General features: G+C 40.2%; 1 pseudogene; it reads left to right on the forward strand.

The window, feature by feature from the left end:
* Positions 1 to 1,520: 1,520 nt before the first annotated feature.
* LOC142452567 (adenylate kinase 4, mitochondrial pseudogene) lies at positions 1,521 to 14,618 on the forward strand (annotated as a pseudogene).
* Positions 14,619 to 16,360: the final 1,742 nt, after the last annotated feature.

The raw sequence follows: 16,360 nt of genomic DNA on the forward strand, positions 1-16,360 counted from the left end.
ATGGTGCCACGGCCACAACAAGTTTAAGGCAGAAAGAGGAGATAAATACAGTGGGTTGGCTACAGCAGACTGGTGACTCTGGCCAATCAGGCACCAGAAGAGAGAACAAAGATAACAGCTACCCACTGGCTTATCTAAGATTTCACCTGTGTAAGTCCAAAAGCTACATCCACACAATTTTGTAAACAGTAGAGGCATGATGTAAGAATAATCTACTGGTATTCCAGGAGCCAGGCTAGTAGACAGACAGTTTTCAGCTGGCAGGACTGGGGGAATGAAAGTCATCTAGCAATAATTAAGGTACCAGGCAGGAAACCAAAGTTGGAATTTAAGAAAAACACCTCATAGCAAATTTACCAGGATCAAAGGAATTAAGTACATGAAAATGATTGTAAACAATAACATTATACAATCATTCATTGAACTCCACTCAAAGACTGTTGTTTCTTGGAGAACAGAAGCCACCTTATATTTGGCATCCACTTTAATCTAACACAATGCCTGGCAATTGATAGGTAATTATTATAGTAAACACATGGCTTTATACCACTCATTTGCTGCTCACTATCTGGAAGATGCTATGTTAAATATTTGGCATGGATTATTCCATTTAATCAGATCATAAGTGTTCTCAAGATTAGTTCTCAGGACGCTACAGTATCAGATATTTACATGTGTATTAATCTCAACAGATTAGGGAAAGGCAGTCTACAGAGGATGAGAAAAAATGTCCCAAGATCACACAGTAAGTGTGGAACGGGGGTAAAAACATAGGCATTCTAAATTCAGAACCCAAGCTCTTTGCTACACTTACTGCCTCTTGGGTTGGGCATATTAGACTGGATCTCTGTAAGAGGGGGGTTGGTCAAAGTAGGACTGGTCAAACACTTGGCTTGTCCATGTGATCTCAAACATCATGGTAATTGAGAAATAAAGACAGCTTTTCTTGGAGCCCATTCGGTTTAAAATAAACTAGCATATAAGCTGTGCTTCCAAAATACTTTCATGGTTATAATTAACTACAGGGGGGGGCGGTTAATAATAAATTTCTACGGAAACTGAACAAAAAAACTTTAGTTTAATTCTCTTAGCATGTCACTGGACTTCATTAAGTTTCCCACACGTTCTAAAGCCAGAGGCCAGTGGAAGCAAATAGAGATAGAAATGTAAAGAACAAAGTGAGGACTTACAGTTTTATAATGACCGGCGGTGAGGGGGTGGGGGGAAATCCTCCAAAAGCACATGAATGGAAACAAAATTCAAACACACAAACGAAAAGCTCTGTTTTTTAACCAGCCATCTGCTATTGAGTCACTTCCTAGTCACGGTAACCCCATATGTGTCATAACAGAACTGTGCTCCATAAAACTTGCAATGGTGGATTTTATTAGAGGTAGATCTCACCAGATCTTTCTTCCTACGTATTTCTGGGTGGATTCCTGTCCCCGGTCTTTCAGTTAGCAGCCACGCTTTTTAACCATTTTCTCCACCCAGAGACTCTTTAATAAACCCAAATCACAATGGATGAAGAAGAGATGCTGAATGGAATGAAGGTCAAACTCTTCAGAGAAGACACCTTGATTTCAAGAAGACACCAGATATCAGGAAAATCAACAGAGTTCGTGTCTCCAAAACTCGTCACAGACAGAGCGGCAAAACCAACAACTCTGTGTGTTTTACGTCTCTTTCACTGGTTAACATGGTATTTCCAAACTTAAAATACGGATATTGATTATCACACCATTTCTGAAGGTCTCCAAGGGGCTTCAATCAAGGAATTCTTCAGAAGGTGAGGAACAATCAGGTCATGTTAGAACTCTGCCTTGTTAAGAACTTAAGGGACAGGTGCACAGCTAGCAGTGAGAAATTCCTTGAACTTATTAGCACAAAGGCATGTAAAAAAGATAGTTTGGGGAATAGAGGAGAATCAACAAGACAAGCTATTTTTGCAGGAAGTGTACTGTGTATGGTAAATCGGGTAAATAGTGGGAAAGTCTCAAATTCTCCTGCCCTGCATTCACATTCTTTTTCATGTGACATTTTCAGTTCTTGTCATTAAAGAAAAACCAAAAACCAAATACACTGCCATTGAGTCGATTCCCACTCTTACACTCTTAGTGCTGAGATATATATATATATATATGATCATATATATAAATTTATAAATATATAAATTTATATATATATAAATGATCATGTAAGAGATGCGGTCTATTTCCGCATTCTTTGAATATGACTTAACCTTGTGACTTGCTTTGGTCAAGGGAATAAGGTAAATAAGATGTGCTAATGTTGACTATTTCTCAAGAGTCCTTATGCTTGTACCTGTGTCTTCTTATACTACTGGTGTCTTCAGGAGAAATATGTACTCATTCTCGCAGGTTGGTCCCATGAGGAACATGAAATGCATATAGAGAAAAACTATGACAAGCCAAGCCAAATCTAAATCAGCCAACTTCCTCCAAACAAATAAATGAGAGCTCAATGTGACCAACAGACTTTGACAACAAATAAGTGGCCACTGCATTTCAGGGTAGTTTGTTGTGCTACAAAAAGCAACATACACAACAAAGGAAAGAAGAGAGTATATTTGCATTGTGAGCAGTTCTCTACTAATAATCTCAGCTGCCTTGAGTGTAATAGATTAAAAGATAAAGTAAAATTGCCTTAAAAAATTCCTAGAATTCCTGCAAAGCTGGAACGTGATTTTGTCTCCACCTTATATTACCAAGGGGGGGGGTGGGGTGGAATTCTCTCTTTAATTTAAAAAAAAACTAGCATAAGATTACAAAAATATTTAAGAAAATAAGTACCAAAGAGGGGAAATGCCAAGTTAAATTACATACCAAGGAAGGTCTTGTGAACTAACGTGAGTTTGAAAACTCAGCAAAAAAGTAGAAGAATAGATAGTAATATAGAAATTACCTTAAATTAGAAGTAACATAAAAGAGAACTAACTCTATGGGAAGCAGAAGAGGGATATGAGTGGCAGAAATGAGCAAAAGCAAACAAAATGAGACAGAATTTTGAAGTGTTAAAATCTTAGAGGTAAACTGGTTAGTAATTACAACAAGTATAGAAAGTCTAATGTCTAAATGATTTGTGTCTTTCAAGAAAATAAAGAGATATTTCAAGTTTTCAAAATTATAAAGGATGTTACTTTATCCAGTAAAAGACACACCACATGAAAGAAATATGTTTAAAACTAATGAAAATAAGGGCTTCTGGTGGCATATGTATTGAGTTTTTTGTTAGGCTTCTAATATAAATACTGGTGGTTCGAGTCTAACAGGTGCTTCTCAGAAAGAAGATGAGGTTGGCTGCTCCCATAAAGTTTTGCAGTCTTGGAGATTCTAGACATCAGTCTACTCTGCCCTATATGGTTGCTGTGAATCAGAATGAACTTGGCAACAGTGGGTTTGGTTTGGTTTTAATCATAAAACTATCAATTATAAAACTATATTTTCTACTTAATACATACCCTAGAAGATGCTAACCTTATAAGATTTAAAAATAATAACAATTTGGGGAGCCAGGTATAAGATCAAGTCATTTACAAAGAAATACTACGTTTGATGCTAGAAGACATTAAGGCAATGATTACAAAGCCCACAAAGAAATCAGTTTTTTATACCCAGACAAACTGCCATTCAAGTATAGAGGTAACTAGTTCAACACGGACTACTAGCCCTTAGGTTACCAGTTTAAACCCACTCAGAGGTACCTTGGAAAAATGGCTGATGATCTGCTTTCAAAATGTCACAGCCTTGAAAGGCCTCTGGGGCACAATTCTACTCTATCTGCATGTGATCAACATTAGTCAAAATCAGCTCAACAGCAACCAGCACAGCAACAACACTGTTTCATGTGTGCACACACACACAACGTAACAGATTATAGTTCCCAATGCCTCTAATTGAGACAGTATTGGGTAACTAACTTCAGACAACTAAAAGACAAATGGGGTCATGGTGATAAAAGACTCTCATGGAACATTTACTTGGTTTGTCTGAGACTTGAGCAAGTTTAAGAATTATGGTTTAAAAATAAAGCATTTGCCTTTTTAAATTCTGTTGAAATAACATGATTTTTAAAAATGGGACAGGGGAAGGGAGGATGTTAAAAATATAATTCCTACTCATGTTAACCCTGCGTCCATCAATGTCGACTCTGCTCCATAGGGTTTTTATGGCTGAAATTTCAGAAGTATATTGCTAGGCCTTTCTTCTGAGGTACCTCTAGATGAACTGGAACTTCATTACAATTAACAGCCAAATGCATAACTATTGACACCGTTCCAGAACTTTACAAATTAAAAGACTGATAACAATACGCCACTGTGTGTGTGTGTGTGTGCACAAAAGTACTTTCGTATACTGCAAGTAAGAATGAAAATAAAATAAAACCAACATGGAGAATAGTATTTGTCAAAAGTTTAAAAAAGATATCAGATATGCTTCTCTCAATTCATAGTTTTGTCCATCTTTAAACTTCTAATAAATGCAATAACATGACTCCTTTGTATTTAGTGTTTTTCACTCAATAGTTGACTGACATATCTGTTTGGTTCTCCTGTATAACTATTTGCCTTTATACTTCAATGACAGTTTGTGGATATTTGTCCGTTTAATTGATGTGTAATAATTCATGATATGAATGTAATACAATTTATCTATCCTTTTTCCAGTTTGAAGTCACAGTGAATAAAGCTACTTGGAATGTTCTTGTACTGTTCTTTGGGTGCACTAAGTGGTCATTATTAAGGAAGAGATGTCTATAATGTAGAGGCAATAGCTAGGATATAAATATTCAGAAGGGAGCAGAACAGCCCCAAATCATATCCAAAGATTCTTCATTATACAACAACAATACAAAGACAAATGTTTTAACCACCATTGCATGAATTCCTTTCTGCCTTATTTTTGTAATATAGTACATATAGGCCGAACATAAGGCTGGAAAACAAATGTACAACCTAATTAGCTTTACAAATGTCAAGTGGATTTGGAACTGTATTTTTTTTCAGTCTTGAACGTGTATATACAAATGATAGAAAAGATCGTGAGCCAGCCTCTTACCAAATGTGACGGATTGGGGACTAAGGGTCTGTCTCAATAACAGGAACTGGAAAATGAGAGGGGGAAGACATCAACTTACATCTTTACTTTAAATAACTCTACAAAAATGAAATTTGAATTGTTCATTCATATTAAGAGATAAGCTTTATCATAGGACTAATGTGCAGGGATCTTAATATAAGTTGTAAAGATGAAGAAGAATAAAGTGTTCCCTCTGTAAAAGTTGGTACTATGCAACATACATATATTCATACATATATAATCCATGAGATTAAAAAGTATATTCAATACATATACAACCCATGAGATAAAAAGAGTTGTGATATTAAAAGTTGGAAAATGGAAACGTATGCCATTCTTATTTGAGGAAATTAATTGTATGAGTCTTTTTATTAGAGAGTTTTTCATTTTTATTTCCTGATCCTGCTGTATTTTTTATTCAATTTGTAGGAAGGAAGACATCAGAAATAAGGAACCTGTCAAACTATCTAAGAACAGGATATTCTGAGAAAACAAATAGACAAAGTATCTAGAAACAGATACTGGAACACCAATGTAACGTTCCTTCCCAAGAGCATCCATAGGACTTTGAATCTCTTGTCCTGGATTCAGCCATTCAATAGAGTGATGTGATACATGTTTTGTTTCGTTTTGAATGATACATAGGAATTGTCCTGCAAGTCAATATTTGCCTGTTGGGAAGATTAGACTCCATGAGTATCAGATTTCCACGCGTATTTCAAACAGTGGCACTGACAGAATTTGCTTCAGACAACCTATTCGAGGATGGCTGCATACTGATCGTGGAAGACAGACCTAGGGCCTCCCTTCAGAGCAATGGCAGGTCTTCTTATGTTCAGTGCAATAAAGATGATATCTCTCTTCAGTTCAAAGTTCTGACAGGTTTACTCTATTATAAAAGATGGATGTGTTCTAAGTTCAGAGTTTCTCTCTTCTAACACTCCATAGCATGTGCAGTATCATAACGGCCCTCTGGGCCTTGCCCTCTTTGAAAAATAGAATTCAAAGAATGAAACAAATGCTACTACTTTGGTTATTGCTATTCCTGTCAGTAACAGTATACTTTGTCTCTGACTTAGGAACCTCCTCGAGAGTACTCCCCAAACTCATTAAATTATGCAGACTCTCCACAGAAACTCTAAAGTCCTTCCATAGTCCCCATATTCCAGTGTCCATGCCCTTGTATAATTGTGTCCCATTGGATGTGGGTGGAATGTATGGCTTGCATGCTCAATAGGCATATTTAATAAAATATGGAAAAATTAGTGGGGCAAAGATGAGTATGTGTTCATAACTATGTTTCATGTGATTGTGCAGTCTATTTTTCAGAGAGTGCCTCCTTTCTGGTCTTGAGGAAGCAAAGAGCCAAGCTGAGAAGGCCCATGTTGTAAGGAACAGAGAGCTAGCTATACCTGGCACCCCACAGGGAATACAGCCCTCAGTCTACCACCTTCTAAAAACCAAGCCCTTCCACCAGCCACATGACCCTAAATTCAGACCCTTCTCTAGTTGAGTTTCATATATGAACCCAGTCCGAGCCAACACCTTGATAGTATCCTTGGGAGAAACATGTGAGCTATGTCCAAACCGTGGACCCATAGAAACTGCAAACTAGTTTATCTCTGTTTCTTTAAGCTGATGGCTTTAAGGCAGGCAATAGAAGGTGACTTCCAAAAGTACTTGGGAAAATGCTACTATCTTTTCATTAAATTTCTCCATGATCTTATTGCATTATTTTTGTTATTACTGAGCAACAGATAATTAATGCATATGTTAATGTAGTAGCTTACAAATGGTATGGCACCTCAAGCCCTACACAATTCTTGATAGTTTTGAAAAAGGGATAAGGTGCTTACAGAAACATGACTTCCTGGAAAAAGGAAAAATGAGGGCCTCATGGCCTGACTGACAGTATTTGAGGGAAGCACATTACGTGGAAATTGGTAGTAAATATGTTGGCTTAATTCATGTTTAACTGAGAAATAAAGAGTCACCCACTCTATGCCTGTTAATAAGGAGTGATTGCTCCCAATTTCCTTCCTCAGTAAACCCAGGCTGTGTTGTAATAAGCAGGTCCAAAGAGTGCTGGCTGAACAATGACCTCATTACCTACTCTTCTCTATGAACTGGGGGCAATAAAGGAGAAAATAGGCAATTCAACAATAGCAGTTGAAGACTTCCATGTGCCCACTTTCAGTAATGGATCAAATAACTTGATAGAAGATAAACAAGAAAATGGAAGGCTTGGACAACACCAAAAACCAACTAGATTTAGTGGATATCTATAGAGTACCCTAAAATGCATGTTTCTCAAATAAGCATGGCACATTCTCCAGGATAGACCATAGGGTAGGCCATAAAACTAACCTCCATAAATTTAAAAGAGTAGAAGTAATGCAAAGTATAGTATCCACTAACAATAGAATGAAATTGGAAGTTAATAACAGAAAGAAATGTGAAGAATTCACTCCTGACCCTGAAGAAAAAAATAGGCTTATGAAGGAGTACTATGATCAATTGTAGTCCCCAATATTCTATGTTATTGTTGTTTTTTTAGGTGCCATTGATTCTGTTCTGACTCATTACAGCCTTACGCATAACAGAATAAAGCACTGCCACATGATCCTACCTATGCCATCCTCAAAATTGTTCTTTGCTTGAGCTCATTGTTACAACCATGGGGTTATTCCATTTCCAGAGAGCCTTCTTCTTTTTGAATACCCCTCCACGTTCCCAAACATGATGTCCTTCTCCAGGGGCTGGGCTCACCTGACACGTCCAAAGTATGTAGACAAAAATCTCACCATCCTTGCACACTGACCATATTGCTTCCAAGGCAGATTTGTTTGCCCTTTTGGCAGTCCATGGGACTTTCAATATTCATCCCCAGCACCACAATTTAAATGCATCAATTCTTCAATAGTCTTCCTTATTCAATGTCCAACACTCAGATGTATATGAAGAAATCAAAAATACCATGACTTGGTCAGGTGCACCTTAGATTTATGTAATGCAACACATCTTTTGATCTCTTGGCTGCACCTGCCATAAGCATTGTTTTTGGATCCACACAAGTCAAAATTTGTGACAACTTCAGTCTTTTCTCCACTTACCATGGTGTTGCTAATTTTTCCAGTTGTGAGAATGTTAGTTTTCTTTACATTGAGTTGCAATCCATACTGAAGACTGAAGTCCTTGAACTTCATCTACGGGTGCTTCGAGTCTTCCTCATTTTCGGGAAGCAAGGTTGTGTCAACTGCATATCACAAGTTGTTAATAAGCCTTTCTCCAATCCTGTTGCCACATTCTTCTTCAGATAAGCCAGTTTCTCTGGTTATTTGTTCACCATACAGAGTGAACCAGTATGATGTGGGGACATAACCCAGGAGCACACCTTTCCTGATTTTATACCATGTGGTATGTCCTTGTTGTGCTCACACAACTGCCTCTTGATCTATGTACAAGTTCTCCATAAACACGAGTGCTCTGGAATTCCTATTCTTCTCAAAGTTATCCATACTTTGTTATGACCCACACAGTCGAATGCCATGGCATAGTCAATAAAACATAAGTAAACATCTTTCTTGTATTTGCTACTTTGAACCAAGATCCATCTGACATCAGCAATGATATTCCTTGTTCCAAGTCCGCTTCTGAATCTAGCCTGGGAAGAGGAAACACTTCCCAACCCATCCTGTGACATCAAAGATACTAAAAGAAAACTATTAATATATTTTATAAATATAGATGTAAAATTGTTCAATAAAAAAAGGTAACTCAGACTTCTAGGAAGATGACTGCAAGGTAGAGGTAACTGCATCCAGAGTTCCACCAGTGATTGCTGGTTTGGGGAATAGGGCACTGAGTAGTGGGTCCGGGATGTCCAATGGGGCCTTGAAGCCCCCCGTAGGGGTCTGTACCAGCAAGTGGACAGATTTTCCCCAAGGCATTGACCTACTCTGCCCCTCCCACTTGCTCTGCTGAGATACAGTGACATGTGGCTTGGTCCCTGGGCTACTTCTGCCTGCCTCACTCGCCCAAACCCACTTGCAGTCTAGCGGCCCCATTCCCCACCCAAAATTTCGGGCCCTCAGCTCTGCCCCCACACCCCATCTGCTGGTGCTGCTTCAAGGCTCCCAGTCCCAACCCACCCCCAACTCCAACACTTCACAGCCAGCACTCCATCCCCACCTGCTGCTGCAGCCCCACCCCAGTCCACAAACACGATCCTCCCCACTGCCTGCCACGTCTCTTTGAGGCTGGTGGCTCAACCTCCACCCACTGATGCCGCCTCCCCTGCCTACCACAACCACTTCAAGGCCTACTGCCTGGCCACCACCACTTTGGATTCACGGTTTTGCCCCCACCTGTCTCCTTTGCTACTGGAGGCCAACATTCCAGCGCTAAAATAGACCTTCACAAGTGGAAATATGTCTCATGCACGTGGATTGGTAGACTCAATATTGTCAAGATGTTAATCCTACCTAAGGCACTATGTAGGTTCAATGCAATCCCGATATAATACCAGCATCATCTTTCAAAGAAATGGAAAAATTGGCTACCAATTTCATATAGCAACAGAAGAAACAGAATAGGCAAACAACTTCTCAAGAACAAGAATAAAGTGGGAGGACTTGCATTATCTATCTTTAAAACTTTTTATACAGCCACTGTTGTCAAAACAGCATTTTACTGGTAAAATGATAGATACTCAGACCAGTGGATAAGAACAGAAAATCCAGAAATAAAAACAGCAGAATCCAGATAACTGATCTTTGATAAGCCCCTCCCCCTCCAAATCCACCCAAATAAATGGGAAAATGATGTCCTTTTTAACAAATGTTTTAACTAGATGTCAACCTGCAGAAGAACGAACCAAGACCTTTACCTCAGCCCATACACAAGGACAAATTCAAGGTGGATCACAGACCCAAAACTATGAGGCTCATCAATGAAAAAATAGGACAAAACTAAGAACGTTAACTTATGGAATACCTGGGCTAACAGGTACTCACCCAGAGGAAGAGAACATAGATGTGTGGGACATACTAAAGGTAAAACATTAGTGTGCATCAAAGACTTCATAAAGAGAGTTATGAGAGAGCCCACAGACTGGGAGAAGTTTAGTAATGACATAGCAGACAAAGGCCTCATTTCTACAGAACCCTGCAACTTTACTGTTCAAAAAAAATGAACAGGCCACTGAGGAGGTGGGGAAAAGTCTTGAACAGAAAATTCACAAAGGAGGATGCCCCCCGAATGGCCAATAAACATATGAGAAAATGTTCCTGATCATCAGCCATCCAGAAAATGCAAATCAAAACAACCATGAGATACCACCTAACACCTACAAGGATAGCCAAATTAAAGAAAACACACAGCAACAAATTTTGCAGGGGGTATGGTGAGAGAGGAACTCTCACTCACTGCTGGTCGTCTTGTAGATGTGTACAGTCACAGGAGAAAGCAATTCGGTGATACCTAAAACAGATGGAAATCAAATTACCTTATGACCCAGTGTGAAAGTCTGGATACTTTAGAGAAACAAATCCACAGAAACTCATGTATAAGTGAGAGTTTTATAGAAAGGTTAGGTGTACATCAAGAAAACATCCCAACCCAGTGCTGCCCAAGCTCACAAGTCCAACATTAACTCATATGTCTGACACCAATCCACAAAGTCCTCCTCCATCTCACAAAACACATGCAGTGATGTCAACTGCAGGAGGAAACCCGAGTCAGTGAATGTGTAAGCATCTCAGCACTGGCAGGGGTCTCCACATAGCTGCTTCAGCACCCAGGGCTGCATCGGGGTAGGTCCATGTGACTTCTCCTTGGGGATGTCTTGCAGGAAGTGAGCCTTACCCGCTAGAGCAGGGAACTGGCTAAGTCAGCTGCATGCTGGTCAGACCATCAGAAAGCAAGAGACCCGAGATCCAGAAAGGTGAGGTTCACCAAGCCATTTATCCCTCCGCCCTTCAACTAACCCCACGTGTGTTTATTGGCCAGGTTAGCACCATAAATGAACTACCTCACCCAGCAATTCTATTACTGGGCATCTACTCAGAAGAAATAAGAAACAGGCTATGATGAGACATCTATACTCCGATGTACAATGCTGCCCAGTTCACAATCACAAAGAATTGGAAGCAGCCTAAATTTCCATCAATAGATGAATGGATTAAAACACACTGGTGTATATACACACAATGGAGTACTAGGCATCCCTAAAGAACGGAAGAAATGATGAGGTACCTTGTCTCATAGAAGAAGTTGGAAGGTAATTATGCTGAGAGAAACTAGACAAGCACAAAAGGACACGTACAACATGAGTCCACTGAAGAAAGTTGAAGCAAGAGAACGGGCACAGGGGAAAGTGTACATAATGCACACTTCCTGAGCTGAGGACCAGATATTCCATGGCAAAAACCAAACTAAGTACAACAATGCATAAGTCATCAAAAAAATTTAATACAGATAGCAATGGTATGGAAAAACATCTCCCCTGGCCCCCTTGCCACATATGCCTTTCTTCCTCACAGAGTAGTGGGGGAAGACAAGAGAGGGCAATAGGGGAACACCGCACCAATCCATCCCAGGGAATGGGTATTGTTACGTGTCCACAGGAAAGGGAGAGAGAGCAGATCTCATGCCGATGCAGCAAGCCGTGAGTGTGATGTTCTCGCTCGGAGCAGCATTTCTGCTGAGAGAACTACAGGGGCAGCCCCAGCTCAAGACACGGCATCCCTCTATAGATGACAGTGTTACAGAGGACACCACTGAAGATACAGCCCAGGGAGAGCAGCCAGCCTGACCAGCCCACATGGGGGCAAACTAAGAGGGGAGTGCAACAGACCAGCAATGGGAGCAAAAGGCCCTGAGGGGTCTCGATAACAGACATCTGACTAGGGAGAGGGTAGGGCATCGCCTGGCACTTCATCTGAACTGGTTGGGGGATGTTCAAAAGGGGGTCACACTGGAAGTGAAAGGTGCAACAGGTTGGGGGGGGTGGGAAGGAGTGGATCACTAGACAGCTCCAACCTTGACTACAGGACGACCCATGGGGGCTTGTAGAAGGCACACCCCCTTGGACACAAACACTAAAAGGGCAAAGTACTGTTGGGTAAGAGGGTCTTGTGATATGGATCCCCAAAAGGAAAGGGGATTGGACTGATGAATTTTATGAGGGTCTGATCACTGTTTAATAGACGGATGCTCATCTACTCAGGGGCAAGACCATAGCTAGACATGGAACTATGTTCATGGGCTCCTTGTGTGTGTGGGTGTGTTTGGGTTTTGGAGTTTCTCTTTTGACGTCTATATAAAATAGGCAGGATAAACAATTCCAAGGAAATGGCAATAGGACAGAAGGTGGGGAGGGGGTGGCGAGACATGGGAGAGGTGAAGATGAGGGAAGGGGAGTGATGAGACAATAATAACAGGGACAGGGAAATAGCCAAGGATCTAAAAGTGATGGTAATGAGGGGTAGTCCTCCTGGTCATGCTCGATCAATAGAAATGTATCTGAGAGGAATGACTGAGAGGCGAACAATAGGTAAACATAATAGAGGGACAGGAAGAAAGAAAAAAGAAATAGAGGAAAAAACATGAAAGTAAAATTTATATATAAGTATAAATATAGATATGTGTATATAAAGATGTATGTGTATGTATGTACACATATGATTGCGATATATATAAATCATATGTGTGTGTACACACATATCATATATATGTGTGTATCTAGGTATAAATCAAGGAATATTTATATAAATATATGTTAATATAAATATATAATATATTTATATAAATATATATTTATATATAAATCCAGGAATATATATTATATATATAAATATAAATCAAGGAAGCAGATGGACTTTGGGCCTCTACTTAAATCTTACCTCAGTACAAGAACAGTTTGTTCTAATTATGGGGCGATATCTGATACTAACCTTCCCGACACAATCACTGCAAACAAAATCGGTGCATAAACAAATGCGGTAAAGAAAGCTGATGGTGCCTCGCTATCAAAAGATATGTCTCTAGGGGTCTGAAAGGCTTGTAGTTAAACAAGTGGTCTTCCATCAGGGAAGCAAAAGAGCCCAAATGGAAGAAGCACACCAGATGTCGATGGGGCTAGGTATAAGAAGTTTAAAAACAAGCAACTAAATTGACATGGAGATGCATAGGCAAAGTGGAGACCCAAAGGCTACCTGTAAGTTAACTGGCCAGTCCCTCACAGAAGGACCACACAGAAGGGATGATATATCCAGGGTACAGAATAGTACTGCTGAAACATGTAACTATCCTCTAGTTCTTTATTATTTCCTCCCTCTATTATTATGGTCTTAGCTTTACCTCATTAATCCTGTTGGACCTGCATATGTCCATTGGTATAATTAAGATCATCGATGCATGAAGTCCAAGATAGATAAACCCTTCAGAAATAATAACCAGAGTAACAATGCCCTTAAAATACAGAAAGAGAGAAGGGAAGAGGGGGGTGAGTAATGGACACCACCTGAGGGGAACGAATAACAGACTGGAAGGTGAACGGATAGATTGGATGGTAGAAAAAAAGGAATAACAACAATAATAATATTTAATGTAATCACAATGGTACTTAGGGGAGTAGGGAGGGAGGGCGGGCATAAAGGGGAGCTGAAATCAAAGAGTGAAAGAAGAAGGAAAATGTGTTTTTTTAATGAGGGTGGCAACAATTTTACAGTCATGCTCGATCTAATTGACCTGTGGATTGTCATATCTTGAAGAGCTCCCAATAAAAATGGAAACGAATGAAATAAAAGTAAGTCAAAGTAAGCAACCATAAATAGAATTATTCAACTCTGGTGAGGATGCTAGGGACAAGGAAAGAAGAAATAACGGTCCTAGTGCTCGGGACTCCTTCCTGGGCCCGCTGTCTTGGAACTTTGACCCCCAGCATCACTATCACTCCAGTGGTCACTTTTTGCAGAAGAACATCAAGGCAAACACGGCCATTGGTTAAGCAGTACATAGGGAACGGTCGTTGGGTTCCAGTCCATGTGATCACACACCTAATGGCGTTGGAGCTGGAGAACAGGCGCAGCCAGCACTGGCTACCCGATGGTTTCCCTAGGATTTTAGTACAAGCTGAAGCTCTGGACCGAATCTGTGAGCTGGATTGAGTGACCACTCAGAACATTGCATTTGAAACGCTCAAAGTTCATCTCAGCCAGCATTTGGTTCACCCTCCTAGTGGTAAGTATCTAACCTGGACGTCAACCCATCTCATGTCCATGGCATTGATTATATCACTGGTGAACCATTGGTCCAGCAGGAAGATGAGAAACCTGAAGCAGTTGCTGCCGGGCTAAGGCAGTAAAAGGATATGGCTAAGGCAGTCTCTGATCTATATAAGAGAGTCTAGGAGTGCTCCACCAATTCTTTGGGACGGAAACTAACAAAATCTGGTGCTATGTGTACACACTCTCCTGGAACAAGATCACACATATTGAATCCAAAGTAGCGTACTGAACCTGCCCGATGGAAGAAGCAGGACAATGTGACCATTCAATTGTGTGTGGAGTCTTGGTGCCATGTTCAAAGTAGAAGTCCGCTCATACAACTTGCACTGGTTTTCCCAGGTTGTGCGGTAAACAGGTATGTGCAAACTAAGGAGTAGAAAACCAAGAAGTTCTCCTTTGCCTTTCTGAAGGAGACACACCTGACCACATTGACCATGCATCTGCACAGGTCGCAAGCCCTTTGTGAAGAATCAGCTATAGATGGAATTTCAAATGGTTTATACTCTAAACTCTTGCCAAATTTGCCAGCCATGTTGTCGCTCTGGTAGCATACTCAGTGGTATTGGCCACTGGCTCTCTCCTTCAAAGGCTATGGAACCACCACACCAACAGACCAGAGAACACCAACTATGGCATAGCCTAGGCTTAGTCCCTGGTATGAGCTCTGCTGGTCACAGTGGGATTGAAGCCAAATGCTCTCAAAGGTTGCTTCTGTGGTCTGGAGTGACTGGGCCGACCATTCATTTGTTTTCTGTATCCATGCTGCATGAAATCTCCCCTTTACACACCTCCTGGAATGAAATGATCTGGCTTTTACTAATTGTATTAGATGGCATTATTTGTACATCGCTTTTTAGCTCTTCTGAGATGAATACCAACGGTTGGTGCTTCGGTTTCTCTCAAATCTCCTTTTCTAAGAGGTGAGAGCAGGGCGACTCTATCGCTCTCTCTCTTCCTGCTCCCAAGAACTGAACTATGCAGAGGATCAAAAGCGACTGCTTTGGATTCTCGTGGATTGACAGGGCTCCTTTTATTGTGTGGGCGGGAAAAAATAATAATCAAAAGCCTCCAAAGTCTCTTAGAAATTCTTCAAAACCCATAAATATTAAAAGACCGTAGCTCATACATGCAATGACAGGAACCTATGAAATTACTGGGCCAGCAGACTGTTTTAGCTTTCTACTCAAGACAACACAATCGTGCTTGGAAACTGCTGCTAAATATAGATGCGCACTGTGTCTTTCTCCTGTGAGTGACCCAAGCATGTTATAAATAGTCAGTGAGGGAAGAGGGTCGGTGGGGGGTGACAGCAATGTGACAATGTTGCACGGGCAGTGCCTGATCGGTTATGACAGCTTTATGATTAGGGGAAACAAATATTTATATATTTTTTTTCCTTTTCCAAAGATACATTCTATGGGGTGACCATAAACTCTAGAAATAGAGATCATACAATTTTGTTGCACATGGTAATGTCATATACCAATAAACAACTTATTGAGTTGTCTGTTTCCCAGAAGAAAAAAAGAGAAAGAATTATGCACCAGGACCAATTTGAATTTTTTTGTAAGGATTCAAAATCGGTTTAAATTTAAAATAGCTTAATGTAGTAAATATTTATTATATGCATTAATTTAATATAGTAGGTATATTCATATAATGGAACACATGATAAGAAGCAAAAATCATTATCCTCTTAGATAATGAAGGAATCAATCACAAATGGACATATACTACGTGATCCCAATTCTCTAAGGAAAACCACCAATTAGACAAATCTTGGAGACCAAAACCCAAAAGAGTAGAAAACCTCCCTACTATCCATCATCCCCTTTATAAGCACACCTTAAGAACCACCTCTAGAGAAGAGGCCTCACATCAGCTGGGGTCACTGTCACAGGAAGAAGAAAAAGACCCATCGCTTGATGTCATACAACACTGCAACCAGCTCGAGACAAATCAACAGGGATG

This window comes from Tenrec ecaudatus, chromosome 7, assembly GCF_050624435.1.
Source record: "Tenrec ecaudatus isolate mTenEca1 chromosome 7, mTenEca1.hap1, whole genome shotgun sequence".
NCBI lineage: Eukaryota > Metazoa > Chordata > Mammalia > Afrosoricida > Tenrecidae > Tenrec > Tenrec ecaudatus.